Here is a 23,006-nt window from a genome sequence, read left to right on the forward strand (position 1 = left end):
TAAGCTGCAGGGGGCGGGGGTTTCCCAGTGAGAGGTGCTTCTGTGCACATTTCGGTGCAGACATCTGTAGTATCTCATTCGTTTCCTGAATAGTGAGGAGCGTGAGACCAAGACCCCTGAGATCTTTCAGATCAGCTCACAGGCCTTGGCACAGGTCATTGCCACAATTTCTAGGGAGTGGATGGGCATTTTCATGACCATTTTGTAATAGAGGGAGATCAAGGCTCAGGGGAAGAAGAGACTTGGGGGAAGGAAGACCACCCTGTTGGTAAGCTAGGCCAGGGCTTTTGGATAGAAGCTCACTGCCCTTTCTATTAGGAAAAAGCGTCCCTTTCTGCAGAGGCTGTCTGAGCCTGAAAACCCTTCCCTATGCGCACAACATCAAGTAAATTCTATCTGAAATTGTGTTGAGTTAGGACAATAAAATATAGATTTTAGGAAATGCAATGGGATAGTTATAAATAACATGGAAACATTGACTGCCTTCAATTAATGCAAAGGACAAACCAGTTTTTCTTGACTCTTTATATCTGTATTATCCGACCACTTGGAAATCATGTCACTCTCGGGTGTTCTGTCATGTCTGGTGAGGGTGACCAAACCTGACTTAACCCACGCTTCCCCACCTCAGCTCAGCCAGCCTCCCCTTTGGCCAGTTCTCTGCCCCTCGCCAGCCTCCCACCTGCCTCTGCCTCTGCACCTGCGCCAGCTGCCAAAGCCACCCTGGCTGCCCGAGGAGCTGACCCACTCAGCCCGTCCATTCATGACGGCGGCAGCTGTGCAGGACCACAAGGGTGAACGGGAGACCTGCTTGCAGGGGCTTCGTTCAGAACCCTGGGGTGTAATCTCCATAATTTCATTCAGGTATTTCTACCTCAGAGTTTCGCCAGGTCTCAGGCAACCTGTACCTCAGTCTTCTTATCTTCACCACCTCCATTCCATCTTCCTCACTTGCTGATGTCAGAGTTGTGCACACCTGAGACATATATTATCTAAAATTAGTTTGCCCCCAGCTGCACCCCCAGACTTCTCTACATTTCCCCCAGCTCATTATGCCTCGGCACTGTGGGCCTGTGCAGAAAAGAGATGCTCTGGTTTTTTCTCCTTGAGGATCTCATGCATGCCTGTGGAAGGCAGAACATACATGTGAGGAAAACACAGGAATGTGTGCTGAATAAATTTGAGTTAAATTCAGAACGCATTTAGTAATCACCAACTGTATGCCAGGCACTTATAGTAGCAGCAGAATAGATTGTAGCTCCTAACTCAAAGGCTTCCTGGTCTGAAGGTGAAGCATGCTGGGGAGAGAGGTGACGTAGGTTAGTTCTTCCATTGACTAGCTGTAAACTTGGAGATAATAACAGGGTGGTTCTGTGGATTAAATGAGTTACTATATACAATGTCCTCTGAGAGGTGCCTGGCACCCGAGTACTAGGTTATTATGATATAAGCAAAACCCCATAATTTAATAAAGGTAAACAAATTCCTATTAGAGTTAATCTGTCTTGGAGGTGATGGGGGAAAGCCTCAGGGTCAGGATGACATTTGTGCTGTGCCTTGAAGGATGAAGCAGAGGTCAGAGGGGGAGGAGGGGGAGGAGGAAGACATTGCATGGGGAGGGAACATCATAAGTGAGAAATGAGATTCAGGGATTAGTGATTAGTGTGGGAAGTGGTTACAGCAGCCAAACTGTAAAGTGAGTAGATTTTAATCTACTCAGGTGTTCAGAATGAAGGGGAATGATGGAAGGGAGGGGTCAGGTGTGAAAGAGTAATCAGGGGAGGCTTAGGGAGTGAGCTATTGAACAAGTCACAGAGGAGCAGGATTCAGCAGAGAGGAAGTGGACAGAACCTCACCTACGCCTGGGCTTCTGGGTGTGGGGGCAGGTAGTGAGGAATAGGACTAAGGAGATAAAAGAGGTTGGGGGTGGGGGATAGTTTCAAATGGCAGCTCTAGAGGTAAGACATGCAGTGGTTTGGAAAAGCATAGAAGCCAGAGTTCTTAGCTGGGGAGGTCCCAGTGGCCACAGTGACTGCTGCTCCCTCTACAAGGTGGGCTTGTGTCCTCCTGCCCGCCCCCTTCCACTACAATGTCAGGTGAAGCCAACCAGGGCCCAGAGGCTATTAGGAGGGAGGGAGGAGAAGCTGCAAGATGAGATGCAGCCAGGCTCCTGAGTGTGCTGCAGTCAACCTGACCGCCCTGTGGCCTGCTCACCAGGCCTGCCTCATTGCCAAGGTCCCCTCTGCGGAAAGATGCCCAGGGCTCAGTGTGGCCTTCTGCCTGCTTCAAAGCCATTTGTAATACTGAGTCACCTTGTACCCACATCACCTTCCAATGAGGTCAGCATTACAGAGAGGCTGAGCAGACGGGAGGAAGAGGCCAGAGATCGAAAGAGAATTGGGCTTGCTTTTGGCCATGAGTCAGGCAGGGCTGCACTGGCCCTGGGATCCCCAAAGCCCAGCTCAGTAGCTTTCTTGGCTGTCCTGCAGTTTCCCCTTGGGGGAAAAAAAAACTAAATGGAAGAATATAGAAACTGCATCATTCTTGTGCTTAAAACCTTTAAAGAGTTGGCTGCCCCACACCTAAGGACAAAGTTCATCTTGTAGAACACAGCATACAGGGCCCCCGTGCCCTGTCTCCAGTCCCATTCTCACAGGTTAGGTTCTGGCATTCTCCGAGGCCTTGAGTGCCTCTCATAAACCATGCTGTTTGTGACATTTGTTTCTTTGCTCATGCTGATTGCTGTTGCCCCAAACACCCTTTCCACACTGCCCCCATCCCGCTCCTCACTTCTTCCTCCCCTGAGCCATCCTGTAAAACTGCCCACGTGTCACCTCCTCCAGAAAGAACTGCCCACCTGAGTTAGGTTCGCTTCTCAGTGATCCTGTAATTTCTCTATTTTTGCACTTACCACATTGTTTTATAATTACCTGCTTATGCGTCTATCTCTTTGACATGAACCCCTGAGGACTGCATCATATTCATGCTTATATTCCAAGTGCCTAGGGTATAGAAAGCCCTCAATAAGTGTTGAATAACATAATTGGATATTAGGTCCAATCAGGCAGTGGGTGAGATGTTTGGCTTGAGTTTTCTTGGTGGGGAGCTCTCTGCTGTGGAAGCTGGGCCGACAGCTGGCCAGCAGCCACTGCTACAGACGTATTTCATGGGCAGAGCTGGTCTTCCTCTAAGTCCACCCCCAGATAATCTGGATCTCTGCTCTTTGTAACAGCTCTGTAGCATCAGGCACGGGATCCCATGACTGCTAGTGATGGAGGGATTTAAATGGGGTCTTCTGAGGAACAGAGTGAGAACTTTAAAAGGAAGCAGAGAGGCCTGGCCAGGTAGCTACAGGGGTTAGAGTGTTGTCATGATTGACCAAGGTTGTGGGTCAGTCCCTGGTCAGGGCACATACAAGAATCAATCAATAAATGCATAAATCAGTGGAATGACAAACAAATGTCTCCCCACCCCCCACCTCTGTCTTTAAAATCAATTAAAAATAAATAAAAGAAGCAGGGAAAACAGGATTGTCTTAAGTTCTATGTGGAATGTGGTCGCTTTTTAATTAAGAATGGGGAGAAGGCAAAGAGAGAGAGATGAGAGATGAAGAATTCGTTCCCACTAGCACGATGGCAGTGGTGTAGAGGTTTCCAGTCAAGACTCCAGATACCTGAGAACTGGGTTCTGGTTTAGTATAGGGAGCCCCAAACCATTCAGTTTCTGAACTCCTTTCCATTTAATGGGAGGATTTGTGGATGAGGTGCCAGTGATGCCTTTCCAAAGTACTTTGTCCATTCATGCTGGAAACCAACATATAAGACCCTATCACTTTATAAACATGAATACTGGGAAGATCTGGTTTTATATTCAGCACATACTTATTTAATCTTACAGAAATCCTGTGAGGTACATATCATTCTGTTTATTGTAGAGATGAGGAAACTGGCTCAGAGAGAATAATTGATGGGCCCAGGATCACACAGCTTGAATCTGAACTCATGACTTTTTGCTCCATGCTCCATGGAGATTCTCTGACCTCACAGGAGATCCACTACATTAACGGTGGTAGGAATTCAATTCTCATCTTTTATATAAGAATCTTAATTTCTACTCCATTTCTCTTTCTCAACCAGTTGTATTAGGGTTGGCCAAAAAGTTCATTTGGTTCTCTTTTTCTGTAAGATGGCTGTAGTAGCACTTAGTTGTCTTTAACTTCATTCAAAACAATTTTGTTAGATTGTGTTGTGACAGTTGTCATGTCAGTGTGCATTTTTTTTTTTTTTAGATTTTGTTTATTTCTTTTTAGAGAGAGGGGAAGGAATAAAGAGAGAAACATCAATGAGTGGTTGCCTCTTGCGTGCCCACTACTGGGGACCTGGCCGCAGCCCAGGCATGTGCCTTGACTGGCGATTGAACCAGCGACCCTTTGGTTCACAGGCCAGGACTCAGTCTACTAAGCCACACCAGCCAGGGCCCAGCATGCATTTTTTTAAAAAACTTACCAGATCGGTGAATTTTTGTGTGGTTACTTTAGTACTGAAGATGGAAGAAAATATGCAACACTTTTGGCATACTATGTTTTATTATTTCAAGAAAGGTCAAAACACAACTGAAACACACACAGATTTGTGCAGCGTGTGGAGAAGGTGCTGTGACTGATCGAATGTGTCAGTTGTGTCAGTTTGTAAAGTTTTCAGAATGTGTCAGAATGTGTCAGTTTGTAAAGTTTTGTGATGGAGGTTTCTCACTGGACGATGCTCCACGGTCAGGTAGACCCATTGATGTTGATAGTGATCCAAAGGAGACATTCACTGAGAACAATCAACGTTATACCATGTGGGAGATAGCTGACATACTCAAAATATCCAAATCAGTAAAGTTATTGATGAAATGAAAAATTTGTCTTTTATTTTATGAAAAAAAAAAACTAAATAGACTTTTTGGCCAACCCAATACAAGTTAGAGCACATATTTGGCTGCATAAACGTTGTTCAGGCATCAGTGGCTCTGCAGTGAAGGTGAGATTCTGGCTAGCCACAGAAGCATTTTCCTAAAGCACCCAGTGAGATCCCGTTTTGAATTTTAGTAAATGCATGCAAATAGTTGTTACAACTTAGGGCCTTAATTTCTTGATCTTTAATTTCTACCAGTGGCTTCTTGCTTACACACCCTGAGACTGTTAGACACACTGTCCAATCTGTCTAATTTACTCTATAATCAGTCCTCTTCTCATCAGATCAGAGAACAAATATAACAAAGACATCACATGCTTCAATTTCTGCATAAAGGATGCAGCAAATAGGACAATTCTGACTCTTACTTCCTAGTTAAGAGACTCGAGTTCAGGTCCCTTCTCTGACCTTTATAGTCTATGTGACCTTAAATTCTTCCAGTTCTGTTTTTATGATTTGTTCATTAAAGGTATAACAACTGTTATTTTCATAAGGTGGTAGTGACAAATAAACATAACACATATAAGCATGTAGCATAGTACCTGGAGTATGGTGAGGTCTCAGCAAATATTCATGTGAACACTTTATTAAGATCTTACTGTAATAAGTGTTAGACACACACAAATGCACACATACACGGATGTTGGAATACACAGGTGACTCCTACAATTCCATAAATCTCTCCTAAAACATGAAATGTCAGTCTGCGTATCTTCTCAAATACAAGGCATACGGCCCTTGTTCACACAACAGGTGCTCAGAGAGTGCGTGGTGGAAGGTTGAATGAATGGAAGATCAAATGGGTGGATTTAGGTAACTGAGAAAACAAAAACAAAACAGGTGCCAGAAATACCTTTACCCTCCCTGTCCTGATCAACCAGGAGCTATGCTGTCACAAAACAAACAGCAAGCAATTACATTCCAATCTATTACACTGGTCCTGGGTAGGGCTGGGAAGCGCCTGACTCAAGGGGATGGTTCCAACATCAGTCGCTTACTTTCTTCTTTACTGGAATGCAAAACGCAAAGACAGGAGTCGTGTTGGCTATTCTCCATTGCATTTTTTTCCTTTTGTGGCTTTTTATTTATCTCTGAATTCTGTGTTTCCATTTGATTTGTGGTCATTCTCAAGAGCAAGTTAAGGTACTTGCCCTACATTGGCAGAACGTTTCAGGGACATCTTGTCCTGAAACAGTTCTGTGGTGACAGATCTGTACACCATTCTTCCAGTTTAGACTTACATGTGGACAGTCCAGAAAAGGAACTATTGTTTATTGGTCCCCTATTGTGTGCAAAGATGTTCACAAATTAGCTGATTCATATAACTCTAGACATTATGATCCATGTTTTACAGTTTAGGGAACCAAGGTTCAGAGCGATTACGTAACTTACCAAGGCCACACAGCTGTCAGGTGGCAAAGCTGGGTGGAAGCTTGTGGCTGCCCACCTCCAAAGCTCTCAGCCCTCTTTCCATCCATCGTTCTGTCTTCCAATCGCAATATCAGTGTGTTCTCTCCAGATTCCGAATCGACTGACTAGATGTGTTACTTTATTTTTATTTTGCTGAATCAGTTCAGTTCTTTGGATGATTTACAGCTTTGCTTCTAACACACTATTCTGAAAATTCTGCCTTCGGATTGTCATTAGCTCAGTTATTCACTTTTGGTAATTGAATGGTGCTTTCCTTGAGAAATAAAGATTTTATTCTTTGGGTTTCAAATTTCTCTTTCTTTTATGCTGTCAGTTCAACAAGTGAAAATTTGATAAAATAAATCCTCCCACTTGCCAGTAGTGCTCACTTCCAGTGGTCTTGCTTCTAGAATTACTGTCAGTGCAAGAATGTTTCCCCTTCACGTTGCATATCATGTCTTCCGATTGGTCACATACCCTTTCTTCCCATAGAACCTGACGTCTGTGGCAGCAACAATTCACTGCCTGCTGATCAATCTATATAGCCACTGAAATGAAGGAGAAATAAAGAAGAAACCGACTCATAGGGTGAACCAAAATTAGAAGCAGCACTTAGCATTCTGGTCCTCCTTTTACTGACCGGACCACACTTGACGGAAGTGTGGCTTAGTCAGAAGGGTGTAGCTGAGGGCATTTCATATTTTCAATGAAAACTGCCAGTAAGGGTACATTTCATTTGCAAAGTAAACAGATGGCTGAAATAGTATTTAAAAATATAAATTAAATTACATGTTCCCATTGACTTTCACCTTCATTTTAAAGAGTAGTGTCTCAAGATTTAGCTAACCTTCAGTCGGCCAGAATACTTAATGCTTTAACAAAGCCCTGGGTTCTCCGATATTTATTCCAGCACCTGCTATGCACCAGGCACTGTCCTAGGTTCTGGGGATAGAGCAGTGAGTCAAACAAACAAAAATACCTACTCTCACGGAGCTTAATATCTAGTAGAAGACACAGATGATAAAATAAATAAAAGACATAGCATATTAAATAGTAAAAAGTACTGAGGAGAAAAAATGCAAGGTAGAAGGATATGTTATCAGGGAAGAGGTTAAGTTTTAGAAGGTTTTCCGGGGAAGACGTGACTGAGGAGGTGCCTCTGTGTACAGACCTGAAGGAAGTGACGAAGCCAGTCATACAGGTATCTGAGGGAAGATTGCTCCATAGAGGGAAGAATAAGTGCAAAGGCCCTGAAGCGTGAGTTCCCCTGTGTTTGAAGAAGAGGCCAGTGTGGCTAGAGAAAGATAAATGAGGAAAGGAGCAGGAGATGAGGTCAGACAGGTGGGGCAGGAAGTGACAGGTCATTTAAGGCCCTCTGGACTATTTGTAGGAAACTGGGCTTTTACTCCACCTGAGTCAGGAAGCCATGAGACCAGCTTGGAGCAGAGAGTTTTGATATGATCTGACATATATTTTTTGTATCCAAAATGTGTTTATTGGGATGGTTTCCCACTTATCTTGATTCAGGGTGCGTTTAGTGCTGCTTCCTTCTGAAGAAGCGTCCTCCGGAAGCCTTGTTTCTCCTTCTCCGGGCTGACAGAGGCCGCTGGAGCAGCCAGCCCCCAGAACAACCGCTGCTGCTCAGCCAGTGACAGCGGTGATTTTACAGCACCCTGGGCGTTTCACAGCCATGAAGTGGGAGCCGGGGCTCTGCATGGGGCGATCCTCGGCATGAGGCGTGTTGTAGGGGGAGATCGTCACTGGAGAGCTGACTTACATTTTCATGGCGTCATTTTGGCTGCCACAGTGAGAACAGACTCTGGGGTTCCAGGACAGAAGCAGAGAGACCAGACAAGGGACTTCAGTAATCTGACAAGAGATAGTGGTGGCTTGGACGGGGTAGTGACAGTCTAGTTCTGGATATATTTTGAAGAAAGAGCCAAGAGTCTTTGGGGTGAGAGAGAGGGAGGAGTCACAGATGACTCGAAGGACTTTGGCGAGAACAACCGGAAGAATGGCACTGCCATGACCAAGGTGAGGACACTGTGGAGAAGCTGGTGCGAGACGTGCTGAGTGTGTGTGAGACACCTTCAGGTTTTCTGGGAGTGGAGGTGTAGAGCTCACTGGGCACTTAGCACACACCAGGCACGCTTCCAGGCATTTTGTTCCATAGGTACTTTTAATCCTCACAGCAACCATAGGAAATAGGTGCTATTATTATCCTCCTTAGACAGAAGAGGAAACCGAGGCATGGGAAGGTTAAATTATTCCATGTTCCTGGAGCTGGGAAGTGGTGGAACGGGGGTTTGAACTTGAGCTGTCTGACACTGGAGAACACGTGCAGCTGCCAGCGTTAACAAACCATTAATGTATTGGGAGAACTCCCCATTTAACTCTCCTGAAAGAAGTTTCTCTTTTGAAAGGTCACACATTCATTTACTAGGACTTTATAGAGCAGAGCATGTTTGCAGCCCCATAGCTTCATGCCAGTGCATGTCCGACACTCACAGCCTCTGGTGCCTTCGTGCTACACTGGGCTGAGGGTGCTGTTGCCCACTTTTGCAGTTTTGCTCTGTTCTTATCCATGGCGAGCACTTCCTGTGGTCACTATTCTAACGGACATCCTCCATAATGTACCAGAGTGGGGTGGAGGAGAATGGATCACCCCAAAACTCTGCCAAGCAGTAAGTGCTGTCCCCTGGGTCACACTGAATGTGGCAGGAATAAGGAAGGGGTCTTGCATCTGTGGGGACATTGAGCTGTGGCTGCTGGAGGTGGGTTGGGTATAGTGCCTGAATCTCGGGTGAGCCCAGATCCTGACTAGGTGCCCTTTGCCTGAGGGAAAGGGGTGCAGGCGAACCCCTTCCCCTCCAGGGATGCATCTGTGGTGCAGAAGTAGAGGAGCCACTCATTCATTCTTCACCCTCATCAATTCAGGAGCCCCTGCTATGCACCCAGCCTGTTTCCCCAGGGAAGTGATGCCAGCTGAACCCAGCACATCCTTAAACTTAACCCAGTAATGCAGTAAGCTCTGCTCTGGGATGAGAAGAGGGCCTTCGCTCCAGTGCAGAACGCCTGACCTCCTCGAACGGGCAGAAATTCCCTTTTCCTTTATGACCGGTAGCAAGCTGAAGTCCTTACCCTGTACAGGTTCCTACATTTGCCCTCATGTCCTGGCTTATCTAGCTTCCACCCAGTGTGGTAAATGAGCCTTTGCTGTGTGTTTGGAAGTTGGCAGTGTTGGTTTCAGAAAATTATCTTCATATTTATAACATAGGGAAGAAGTTGATCCATGTCGCATCAGTTTGTTGATTCAATTGACCAAGACACAGGATTAAACAGGGGCCATGTGAGAAAATGGCCACTATGTTTCTGAAAGGTTGGGCATCTACCATAATCTCAGGACACAGGCACATGGGGGAAGGAAAGCTGAGTTTATGAAGCATAAAAAGTCCTTTCTCATTCTTGACTATCTCTGTTGTATCTGGACTGTAGTACCCACGACATCAGATGATTCGGTCAGGCTGAGTGGCCTGTTTGGGATGGTCGATGCCCTTGCTTCGGCCCCTCGGTTGGACAGACTTCACCCCCGCAGTCCCGACCATCTGCACTCTGAGGTCCAGGCCCCCACATCTTCATCCAGGCCCCTCTGCAAAGCGGCTTCCTGACTGCTTAACCCCTGCCTTCCTCTACTTTGAGGCCAGAGAAGTCCTCTCAAAATGTTAATCCCATCATGCCTCTGACAGTCTCACTGGAAACCCTTCAGGACTCCCCACTTTTCTTCAGATAAAAATAAGCCCTTATCGGGGTCTCCAGAGTCCTGCGCAGTCTGTCTGCCATCCCTTCCCAGCCTTATCTGGTGTCACAGACCTCCTTGCCAGGCCTTGGCCTCTAGCCACTTTGGCTTATTTGTGTTTATTTATTTTTATGAAGTTTTTAATGTATGAAATATGAATTCTGTCAGTGACATATATATATAACTACATCAATTTTTTTAGGTCAAAGTTGTGACTCTGCCTTGGCTGCTGTGGCTCAGTGGATTGATCACCGGTCTGCAAACCAAAGGGTTGCTGGTTCATTTCCCAGCCAGGGCTCATGTCTGGGTTGCAGGGCTAGGTCAGGTCCCCAGTAGGGAGTGTGTGAGAGGCAGCCACGCATTGATGTTTTTCTCCCTCTCTTTCTCCCTCCCACCCCCTTTCTTAAAAAAAAGTTGTGTCCAAATTCACGTTTTTCAAAGATTTTATTTATCTATTTTTAGAGAGAATGGAAGCAAAGGAGAATGAGAGGGAGAGAAGCATCAATGTGTGAGAGATATATCAGTTGGTTGCTTCTCACACACACACCCCCAGCTGGGACCTGGCCTGAAACCCAGGCATGTGCCCTGACCAAGAATCAACCAGTGACCTCTCGGTTTACAGGTTGGCACTCAGTCCATTGAGCCACATCATCCAGGGGTGCCACTAAATTCACTTTTAAATTCACAGCTCTAAGCCACTGAGCTACCTCTCTGTGTACCTTAATCTTTCTTCCCAATGAGATGAGTCTACTGTAACAACTTAATGCTAATTCCATCATAATATTTCTATTGTCTGGGTGATTTAAAAGCATAATTCATCAATGAGCATCTCTTGTTTTTCCTTTATTGGCAGTAGGGCTTACTGCTAGTATTAATGCTGCTTGCCATTTCTTCATTTTGGGTTTAAATCCACCTCTGTAGTAGCCACCACTGAAGGCAGACTTTGGAAGGCTTTGAAAAACTTGTTTGACTTGAGGCTCCGTATGCTTCATGGCTTGCATGATACAATGGTCTGAAGATCCTGCAGCAGCAAGGATGGTCGGTCCAACTGCGACCACTGTGCTGGCTGTGGCTCCAGCTCGGCTCCCCTGCCTCCACCAAGAACGTGGTTCATCCCAGCCAAGAGGCTGTGGCCACCAACTTCATGCCTCCACCAGAAAGCAAGGTGGCCACCACGAGCAGGGAGAAAACATCCAGACACTGGTGCCCTAGAAAACACAGCAGGGGTGGCCTCGATCGAGGCTGGAAAACTTTAAACAAATTTTTAAATGTCTATTTCTCTTCCATCATAGGACCTTTGTACCTGCTATTTTATTTTGGTTTTTGTGTTGTTGTTTTATCTTCCATGATATTCCCAACTAGGCCAACTATCTGGAGTACTCTCTAGGAGCAGCAGACATGCCTTTTTGTGCTAGTGTGTTGCAGTTATACATGTATTTGCATGACTGACTGAGTGCCACCTAACTAGACACTGACTTCCATGAGGGTAGGCAGGTCCCAGGGCTGTTGTTGCTCCCCACTGAATCCTTATGTCTAATGCAGGGACTAATACACTTTTCTCTCAAGGGGCAAATAGTAAATATTTTGGGCTTTGCAGACCATGTAGTCTCTGTTGCAGCTATTCAGCCGGGCTGTTTGAGCACAAAAACAGCCGCAGACAATACATAAATGAATAAGTGTAGCTATGTTCCAAGGGAACTTTATGAAAGCAGGTGGTAGGCTGGGTTTGGCTCACAGGCTATAGTTTGCCACCTCCTGGTCTTGCAGAATGCCATCACTTGGTGAGTGATTAATAATGTGGCCTGTGGAGCACTGGGCAAATATGGACTGAGCAGCAACGGTGAGATGTGAAGGCTGTGCAGTCCTACTCCTGCTGTGTCATGGCAGCCCTAGGTCTAGACCTGGAGTTTTCAACTCACTTTTAAATGTGGTTGTGGTTGTCATTATTTATAATATTAGGGGGGTTTTTTGGATTATACAAGTAATGTGTGTTTATGATAAAATGTATTGAGCATTTTGGAAGTAAATAAAGACAAAGATCTCACTTCTCACAGATAATAAATCATTACAGTTCATATATGTGCCTGTGCTAACATTCCATGAATTTCCATCATTCAGATGTACGTGTATGTTTGCACGCCCTGTATTCTAGTCAACAAGTCTCACCTCACTATTGGACTCTGTGGAGCCATATTTAACAGGCTTTCAAACAGCCATCGTACCCGGGGAGTGGGAGGGTGAGGGGGCTCTTTTGATCAACACAACTATTTATTTCACTTAGAAATAGGAGACCTAGGGATTGCAAATGCAAAGTCCAGCTCATCACATTTTTCTTTCAAGTTTATATCACCCATAACTCGTGGATGGCTTGAAATAATCCTGCCATCTTTCCCCTTCCCGTGTTCCTGGGCGAAGGTGTGTTTCCCTCTGATGGAGACAGAGGCCTAGGGAGTCGCTGTCTGCCCAAAGTCACAGTCAGTGGCAGAGCTGACAGATCGCCTCATTTCTAACCCAGTGTTCTACTTCTAATTCTTTTTTTCTATTATTGATTAGAAAGAGAGAAACATTAGTTTGTTGTTTCACTTATTTATGCATTCATTGGCTCCTGCCTTTATGCGCCCTGACCAGGATCAGACCCGCAACCTTGGCGTATCAGGATGATGCTCTAACCAGCTGAGCTATGCAGCTGAGGCCTCTATTTCTGATTCCAAACCCTGCTGCCCTACAGTCCCTGTTTAGAGGAACTTGAAAAAGAGGGACATTCCAAAAACACTGGAGAAAGGGGGAAAGAAATGGAAATTATTTTACCTGAGGCAGCCTTAGTAGCTTGAAATGGTATTTATCAGACCACATGGAGCAGTAGATGCTATCTCCTTTGTGCTTAAGATAAGAGGATACAAACTTGAACAATCTGGGAAGGTTTAGGTTGGATGCAAATAAGCCATTTCCTGACAGTGAGAGTCACTATGTGGTGGGAAAAGGTCTAAGGGCTGTCAAGTCCCCTTCTGGAATGAACTTTATAAGGATGGGCACACTTTGCCTGTTACCTGTCTTGTACAGCTGTAATCCTGTGTGGAAACAGGCTAAGAGCCTTTCCCAGTTTTCTGAGGAGGGGAGTCCCTAACTGCGGTGACAGTGGTGACTCGCAGGCTGCGGTGCTGTGCCCAGGGAGCTCATTGACCAGGCTTGTTCCTGCTGTTGCTTTTGCTGCTGTCAGTATCAGGTACCATTCTGTCCCTCTTGTATGGCCACAGGCCAGGGCTCATGTGTTCCATCTCATTCATTTATCTCAGACGTGGTCATGACCAGTCAGAGGCAGTAGTTGATCATAAATTTGTTCTCTTCTCTATCAATGAGCTGGGGTTTAAGAGGTTGGCAAGTAGGCAGGGGAATACAGGATCTCCGACCCTGTTTATCATCTGTTTGTGCATTTATTTGTTCCTGGTCAGCAGGTCTAGAATTTTTTCATAGGAAAAGAGGAATAGTCAGACCTCCAACTGCTGATTGGTACTTTTATTGGTATTGTCACCATCAGCAGCAGCAAAACCATTTATTGAGTTCTCAGGACTAAGCCAAGAAATAGTCTAAGACATGGTCCTGGAACAAGATCTGGTCCCTCCCTGCAGGTGTCTTGTTGCTTAGTCAGGAAGGCAGGTCCTGACCAAAAAGAAGTAGTTTACTTAACTCTTTCCCTCAAGAGACTGTTAGCCCTGAAAGAGCAAAGACTGAAAGACAAAGTGGTTAAGAAAATGGGTTTCATAAAGGGGCAAAGTTGGGTTGCATCCCAGCTCTGTCATTTACCAGCTGTGTGACCTTGGAAATGTTACCAGATCTGATGGAGCTCAGTTTCCCGTCGATGGCATGGGGCTAAGAAATCCCTGTTTTACAGAGGAGTTAGAAAGATTCAGTACGATAGTGTATTCACAGGCACTCTGCTTGTGTCTGAGAACTCAGTACAAACACTTTAAGCATGCTGCATGGATAAGTAACCTGTGTGTCTCAGAGTATGCCTGCCTTGGAGACCATCAGGATGAGGGTTACCGTGCTCCTGAGCTGACCTAGTGTTATGGCTGAAATGGCTCTTTGGTCCATGATGGGAAAGTGAGAGGACAGTCCCAAGGTGGCCAAATAGGAGAAGAAGACGCCAGGCCAGGCCAAGCGACAGATGCAGTACAGCTGGTGTTTGTCCATGTCGTGGCCACCTTTAGGAAAGAAGAAAAGCTCCGATGCCAGCTGTGAAGTCCTTTGTAATACCAGCTTTCTCTAATAAAGCCACTTAGCCCTGTCACAACAAAAACAAAATTCCCCATCCCTGCTCCATTGCCACCTTGCCTCCAAGTTCAGTTGCTCCTGCACTATCCTCTCTGTCACTTTGTCCATTCTCTGTTGAAGAATGTGACAGAAGTTCCTTCTATCTGCCCCTCTGATCTATTTCCAGACTTCTGGGGCCAAGGCAGCCTTGTATGTTCATTTCTTCCCAAGATTTAATCCAGGGGTCTAGAAGGTTCCATGCCTAAAAGGTCCCTGCCCTGGTTCCCACAGAACCAGGGCAGGGCAGGTTCCCTCAGCGCGCTGAGCTCTCCTAACACTTGGACTCCGGACATTTCAGACGTGTTGGTGCATGAATCATAAGCTTCCCCGAGCTCGCTCGGGTGAAGGGCAGGGCTGCTGTACGAGATCACTGGTAGGGCCAGGGCACAGGAACAGAGATCACAAAAGCCTCAAGGAACCAGGGCTGGGAAGCTTCTACAGGCCAAGTGGGGACCTAGTCTTCCGGGTCTTTCTCCTACCCTCTGTCTTCTATCTGCTTTCACATGGGTCTGCCTGGCTGCCAACTCCAAACTGCATCTGACAACTTTCACACCCTGACTGTTGTCATTCACTGAGTTTCTTGGACAGGAAAGCCAAGAGAGTTGTGGGGGTGGTTGTTGGCCTGATAGGCTGTCCCTTGGTTGTGGCTGGCAAGACATGGAAGTGTGTAGGAGGGGGTCATGGAGTAACAAATGCTGCTGTTTCAGAGAGACTGTCAGAACTACTCAGTTAAGTCAGAAGTGAAAGTTGACTGTGGCACATTGATTGACAAGGGCTGGTATACCCAGTAGTTGGCTAGGAGAGCCCAGAGTGGGCAGCCAGATTGGGTATTTGAGGGACCCTACTCAGCAGAATATCAGCAGAACCTCTTCTGAGTACTATCCATATAATTCATGCTACCAACGCCCTGAGGTGGGTATGATCTCCCAGGACTGGGTGAGTTGGTTTTGGGGAAAGATCTCACTGTGACTGTATCAACCAGGGTTCTGGAAAGAAATAGTTGGAACTCTCAAAGTAGCTTAACCAACAGAACTGAATGAAGAAATGATTTCTGGAGAATTAAGGGAGTCAGCAAGACATGGTGAAGCACCTGGGGCCTAGCCATCATAGGAAATTGTCACCATCCCTCTTCCATAGGGTCAGCAGGAAGCCCAGTGAGAGCCCTGACTACAGAGAAACTCAGCCAGAGCCAGAACTGCAGCAACCAGGTGGGGAGGGAGCAAAGGAATAGATACTCTGGTCTCTGTATTCCCACCATCCCATTGGCAGCTCTAGTCAGAAGCCAGAGGGCAAGAGAGCTCAGATGGTGTCCCAAAGAGCCAGCCTGCTGCGACCCAGAGCAGGGCAGAGGAGAGAGGAGAACCTGGGAGGCCAAGAGAGGCTGCCCAGCACAAGAGCTGTGAGGTTGACGTCGGCTTTGGCATCCAAGTAGAATGTATGCGGCCTAAAGGAAGGGCAGAGGCAGCCCCAGCCATTGATGACATGGGCAGCAGCACAGAGAGAAGCAGGGAGGCACTTATATTATAGCCATAAAATTGACATGGTTGATTGGCCTGTTTCGGTTGAATGTGAGGGAAGATTTGAGAGCAGAGTTGGAGGAGTTTTGGAAGGACCCCATGAATATGCCTGTTTGTCACTAACCAGGATGTTATTGAAGATGTTAGAGTAGTGAGATATGCTTCACTACTCTAAGAGTAGAAAGAGCAGAAACAGACATTTCATTCCATATGTGAATAAGGCAAGAAATCTATGTTTATACATTTTTATAATTGGAATACTAGCTGCTCTGATAGGTGGAGGACCCAGATGGTCCTATAACACGTTGTGCTCTCCTTTGCTATCATCACAGCTCTTGAAATGTGTGCATAATACCTGTCAAAAAGTATGAATGGTATGTGAATAAATTAAGCCCAGCTGGAGCTCTACCAAAGATAATTTAAACATTTGTATTTCAGTGTGGGCTTCATGGACCCTCTGCATCAGTAATGCTAGGGGTGGTGGTGGAAAATGCATTTCAGAACCCTTCTCCAGACCTAGTGAATAGGTCTTGGGTGTGAAGCACAAGAATCCACATTTTTAAGTAAGGACCAAGGTGCTTCTAATACAAAGTGAATTTTGAGAACTAGTACTTTAAGGACACATTACTAATTTCTTGTAGCATCAGTTTGGTCAGGGGCTTAATTTCATCAGACTGATAAATAAGCATGTGATAAAGATCTGGCCCAGCAGGTTCGTAATTTAGAATCATCTGTCCCTGACTAGTGTAGCTCAGTGGATTGAGCACGGGCTGAAAACCAAAGGGTTGCCAGTTCGATTCCCGGTCAGGGAACATGCCTGGGTTGCAGGCCAGGTCTCCAGTACAGGGTGCTCAAGAGGCAACAACACACTGATATTTCTCTCCTTCTCTTTCTCCTTCTCTAAAATAAATAAATAAATCCATTAATTAATTAATAATAAATATTTTTTAAAAATTTTTTAAAGAATCATCTGGAGAACTTTAAAAACATCCTGATTCCCAGCCCTGCCCCTGCCCCAGAGATTCTGATTTGACTGGTCTGGGGTAAGGCCTGGAGGTGTTTTTTTTTTTCTAAACTTCCAGGTGATTCTGTTGAGCAGCCAGGCCTAAGAACCTCTTATGTTGTCTGAACTTGGAAGGTGGAAAACATTAGGAATGGAGACATCTCCCCTTAACTGACTCTTCTGAATTCTGCTCCACACAGTTAAAGGCTAAGAATAATTGCCCTGGAAAAGAAAGCAGAGTCCAGAGTGGAAAACAGACTTCAGTGAGTAATGAGGAAGGAAACCAGAGAAGACCAGGGATGATGTAACCTGAGAAGGTACTGCAGTTCTGGAAAGGTCTTAAAGGACTTGGCACACTTTCTTAGGCTCCCAGGAGTTTGAAGCTTGGAGCTTTGTGTGAGAAGGCAGTCAGAGGAGTCCCATGGGGGTTGGGGGGCAGGGAGTTGCCCTTGAGGCTGCCCCCTGGTCTCCCGTCAGGCCTCCCCTGCCTGCATGTATCACCAGTTCAGGTTTGGTGCTTTTTTTTTTTTGCTACCCCCCCCCCTTATTTTATTCTTTTAATTTTCAAGAAAAGAAAAGTGTAAAACAGAAGTGGAATGTCCTTTCATTCTTTCTCCTGTTCCATAATCTTCTGACTTTAGGAGGAGAAAACTCTTGAGCCATTTGCCTCTGCATCTCCATAGTTCACCTGACACTTGCTAAACACCTACAGTTTGCACATCACAGGGAGAGCTGGCAGTGCCTGCTTCTGCTGGAAGGCAGGAAGGTGTGCAAGTGGCCCTGGGAGCCCAGAGGAAGGGTGATTCACAGGGAGGAAGGCAGAGAGGACCCAGGAGTCTGCCTGAGGGCTAGTCGGCTGGTCAGGAAAGGAAAAGCTCTGAGTTTCTCTTTCCTTAAAAAAGAAAGAAAGAAAGAAATCCTTCTAATTCTTCTAAAGCTCTTTCTGTCCCCAAGAGGATAAAGAATATTTTGGATCTCAGGCAGGGAGGAGTTCTTTTTTTAAAATGGGTGGGTTGGAACTCTGTTTATTCCTTTCCTGAGAGCTCCAAGTTCTCCTGACTGATTCCTCCCAATGTCTTCGTGGGCTCTGTGGCCCTGCCAGCCTCCTGCTTCTTTTCTCCAAGGGGCTCTTTCCTGGTGCCAAGTATCTTCTGTGGTGAGCGCATTCTCTGTGGACTCACCCCAGCCTCAGATCTAGTTCAGTCCAGGGCACGTGAAGTTGCAGGGGCCCGTCTGCCCCTTCCAGATCCAGCTCCGATGAGATTATCTGCTGCTCCACTTATCAGCTACACTCACTGGTTTTTTGTTTTGTTTTGTTTTGTTTTTGTTTTTTTAACTTTTTAATTGATTTTTGAATACAGTTGTCTCCATTTTCTTATACGAGAGGCCCTGTCTCCCACCTGGTGATGGCCAGTGGGGTGAAAGCATCTCTTTAAATGTTCTTCTGTGTGAATTTCATAGTTCAAAAAACTGAACAGGAACAAAATTGGAACACCTACTGTTCAGCTCATCTGATTTCTTCACTCTTGTTGAAAAATAAAACAAACCCCAGAGGACCTAGCTTCTCTCTGCCCACAGGGTTGGGTAGGATCTCAGTAGGTTGTCTCCTGACCACAGGATCTGGTCTGAATCGTCCCTGTATTTGCTTATCTGTCCTCAGCCATAGATTCACCAGGGGAAGGGAAGGCCACCCCTCCCGAATCATTGCAAAGTTTCGTAACCGTTTTGATGGTTCTTTTCGATAGCCACCTTCTCCTCGGGCAGATCCAGGAGCAGATCTAGAGCACAGCCCCTACTCTCTAGGGCTGTCTGTTCATGTCTACACGTTGGAGAAAACCAGGGGTGCACCAGAAGATTGTTGTGCAGGCCAAATGAGATAATTCAACAAATGCTGGTCACTGCCTGGTTGAAGGGCCCTCATAATAGCGGCAGGGGACACACAGATCATCAAGCACTGGCCCCGACCCTCCAACTCAGTGGGACAGACTGATGGATCCGCGTCGTCTCTCTGCCTGGCAGACGTCTCCCCGCTTTGTCTTTGGTGGGCAGCCTGTCTAACTTGACTGTCTGCTGGTGTCGCCCACTCAGCCACCCATCAGCAGCAGGGTCACACCTGTCCCCTCCACCTGCCAGCTGCTGACATGATGCTCCTTTTCTTCAGCCACCAACCCCCACCCCATGGCCCCGAAGCCAGTCTTGCTCCTCCCCTGTACTTGTACCTGCACAGTCTCTTTTTCAAAAAAAATTTTTGTAATTGATTTTTTTGAGAGATACATTTAATTTATTGTTCCATTTATTTATACATTCATTGGTTGCTTCTTATATGTGCCCTGACCAGAGATTGGACCAACAACCTTGGCGTATTGAGTTAACAGTCTCTTCACACTAGGAATGCCATTAGGTCCCACCTGCAACGACCCTTGTCCCTTGCCTACCTGGGCTCCGAGGTCAGGCACTTCAGTTGGTCGCAGTGACAAGGTCCCCACACTTCATTCCCACCACAGAGAGTGTGTAGCCCGTTTGTTCTCCATACCTGTCCCTGGTAAGTGCCAGACTACCAGCCTGGTCTCAGCAGAGCTGGCCTGCCCCGTGAATCCTGTTTGGCCTTTGTAGAGCCTTCCTTTCCTTCCAGCAGCCTTTCTTTCCTCTCAAGAGTTCCCTGGCACAGTGACCTCAGGAGGTTTGCAGACCATCCCTGTCCTCCCTACAGTCAGGCCACTATGTTCCCGCTTGTGGCAGACAAGCTGACCACCACTTCCTTGTGAGAACTGAGAACACCAGGTCCTCATGGACCCTCCTCTCCGGCCTTCTCAGAAGAGGCTCCCTCGTGCCAGGGTGACTCTCCTCCTTGAGCTCCAGCGTCAGTCCTGTGCTGATGACACCCTCCCCTCTGCCACTGCTGTGGTCATAGCATAGTGGTCAGCAAAGGCCTATCAAGACCTGCCACAGGCAAGGCCTTCATTGTCATTAGGCAGACGAAAGTATTGTGCAAGAGGCTGTCTCAATGCTTGAGGGCTCACCGGCTGTAAAGATAGGAGTGAACACACAGAAATGCAGTCCTCCTGCGCACAGATCTCCCTCTCTGATAACTCTTTCTTTTTGACTTTTAAGCCCCCTGTTGGGTCCAGGGTGACTGCTCGTTAAGACTAATCATGGTAACTAAGTGTAAGCTGCTCCTCATTCCCGACCTTCCCACCCAGTCACCCCAGCCCTCTGCAAAGCCTCCTTGTGCTCCTGTGTGTTCTGAGACGTTCTGTGACCCTCCGCTGGAGCTCAGAGCTGCCCCCACTCCCTTGCTCCGTGGTGCACCCCTCCCTCTGACTAGCCTAGGGGCCTTAGCTGGGCCCCTGCTGCATTCCTACTCTCCTGGCCCTGTGAGGTTCTTTGTCACATCAAAACTCTTGTGCAGGCTTGGTGCTGGCAAGGGAATTAAGGGACTCCCCTGTACCTGCCACATCTCTGATCAATGTTACAGAAAGTTTGAGCAGTTAGTGTGATTCTGTCCGTGGAGGAGTTGAGGAGAGAGTGAGAGGAAGGAGGACAGACGAGGAAGCAGAGGAGGCGGGTAGAGTGTGTGTGGTGGGGGGAGTGTGTATGTCAGCAGAGTAGGGCTGACAAGTGCTGGAGCTTCGCGTTTGCATTCTCCTGCAGATCAACGCCACTTTCAACACGCAGCTCCCCCACTTCCTCCCTGACAAATTTCCCTGTGGTAGATCTGCACCAGGTGACCGTGGTCCCTGAGGCTCTCAGGGATTTCACAGCCCAGAAACCCTCAGGGACTGGGCCTCTGCTCAGTGGCTCACTGCTCCTCTAGGCCGACATCTTCTCATCACCACCCCCCCCCCCCCAAGATGCTCCCTTGTGCAGAGACCTAAGTAACACCCTCTGCCAATGCCCCCTCTTCCTTGGGCTCTGTATGTTGGGGGGTGGGGGGCTGGAAGACAGTCTTTGCTTATCCCTGTAAATCCTGCTCCTCAAGCTAAGGTCCTGCTTATCTCCTGCCTTCACCTAAAGACAAGAGGTCTGTTTCTGCGGCCTCCTCCTGCCCATATCCAGGCACTGCCGCCCCCTGTCCTCCTTCCTGAGCCCTCTGTGGAAATTGCCTTTTGAAGTCTCTAATCATGAAATGCCTTGGTTTTTGTCTCCATCTTCCCTTTCCTCTCTGAGGCGGGTGCCGCGCTGTGGATCCTTCCCTGAACAAAGCTTTGTCCTCTTTTTGATGTGACACTAGACAGTTGATTCTCCTAGGGCTCCATCTGTGTCTTACAGCTTCTCTTTGTCCCCTCCCTCCGACGTCCAAAGGGGCCACCCTGCGGCTCTCTCATCCAGAGCTGTGGGCTGCTGAGGGCACGTGGTGAGTGGCTTTGGAGTCTAGGAAGCTGGGCATGAGCTTTGGCTCTGACACATATCAGATGACCTTGTGCATGTCACTCATCTGAGTTTTAATTTTGCTGTGTGTCAGGTGATAACGGTGCCCACGTGGTCGGTTTAGGTGACGAGTAAGTGGGCTGCAGCGGTGCTGTTTGTAGTCATTTGCAAACCTGCTTTGTAATTTTTGCCATATCTAGTACTACCTTTACTTCTGTTTACTTGAAATTGGCCTGTGCTCGCTTCGGCAGCACGTATACTAAAATTGGAACAATACAGAGAAGATTAGCGTGGCCCCTGTGCAAAGATGACACGCAAATTTTACAGGAACAAATTTAAAGAACACATGGACAAAAACTAGGGGGAGGATGGTAATGGGAGGGAAGTGGGGAGGGTTGGGTGCGTGGGCTGGATTGGGAGTAAAAGGGAGAAAACTGTACTTGAACAATGATTAAAATAAAAAAAAAGAAAAAAGAAATTGGCCTTTACACTGATTTTAAATCAACTCCTTGGCAGGCCAACTTAGTATTTTCCTAAATAATAATAATATCCAGGAAATGATGTATATGAAATGCTGGTCCTATTTTCCTAGGACATATTAAACATAAATCTACAGCAATCAAAATAAAAACATTCATTCATATATACTTCAGTTATTCTGGGTACCACGGGCCTCCATGCACTGCAGCATGAACCTCTCATGCGAGTCTCCCGCCACAGCGCCTGGGCCACGGAGAGGGTGTGAGCAGGCTGAGTCTTCGCTGTTCATAGCCTCCATGGCTAACTCCCTATCTGTTGTTCCCACCTTGCTTCTGAACCCATACTCCAGCTCTGAATGTCCAGCTGCTATAAAATATTTTTGCTGCTCAGTTTAGTTTTGTTTAAAGGTCAGCCTGTTTACTTTTCCTCCACAGTCCCTCATTTCCTTGTGATCTCAGCTCGGGCCCTTGCTGTCATCTTTTAGTTTCCATGGACCCTCCCAGATGAGCCGCTTCCTTCCGGAGTCCTGCACATGTCCTTCCCTTTCCATTCCCTCCTCTGCCTCTGTGGTCCAGGCTTTCCTGCCCAGTGCAGCAAGTATATCTCCCTGGAACTACCCATTCCTAGTGATACTCTGGTCCTTAGATGCATCAGGGAACTTCCACTGTGTCCAGGTAAAGGCCAAATTTGGAAGCATAGCACTGAAAGTGCCCAGCGGCTGAACGGAGCAGTAGTGCGTTATAGCTGCCGAGGTCACACCATGTGGTTTGTGACCTCAGCCACCCTCACTGGCAGTGTGACATCTGACAGGTTTCTTTGTCTGAGCCTCGAGTTTTCCTGCTGTAAAAGGAAGTAACAGAGATTCTGTTTGGATTAAAGAAGATACCGTAGGTAAAGCTCTTACCCTGGTGCCTAGAACGCAGAGAGCACTCAATAAGTGGTCGTTAGAGTTATTCTGGGATTAGTTACCTGTATGTCAGGTCACCTATAATCTGGTCCCCTGCTCTCCTTTCCAATTAAACTATTCACTTTTCCTTACTTGGAATCCTGTTTTCACAGGTTACTCATCTCTACCCCCAAGCCTTTGTGCAGAAGTAAAGTCTTGTTAAGCGTTATTGACCTTTCTATTTCTCTAAATTTGTCAAAGTCTTGCACATCCTTCTAAT

General features: G+C 46.7%; 1 protein-coding gene and 1 non-coding gene across 2 annotated transcripts in view; both read left to right on the top strand.

Annotated features, from left to right (window-relative positions):
• The window catches only part of ENDOD1 (endonuclease domain containing 1), a 35,296-nt gene that overhangs the window by 637 nt on the left and 11,653 nt on the right, over positions 1 to 23,006 (top strand). The window lies entirely within an intron of this gene.
• On the top strand, positions 21,596 to 21,699 carry LOC114501085. The gene has a single exon (XR_003684859.1). It is a non-coding gene; the product is annotated as a U6 spliceosomal RNA (small nuclear RNA).

Source organism: Phyllostomus discolor, chromosome 6 (genome assembly GCF_004126475.2).
Source record: "Phyllostomus discolor isolate MPI-MPIP mPhyDis1 chromosome 6, mPhyDis1.pri.v3, whole genome shotgun sequence".
NCBI classification, from domain to species: domain Eukaryota; kingdom Metazoa; phylum Chordata; class Mammalia; order Chiroptera; family Phyllostomidae; genus Phyllostomus; species Phyllostomus discolor.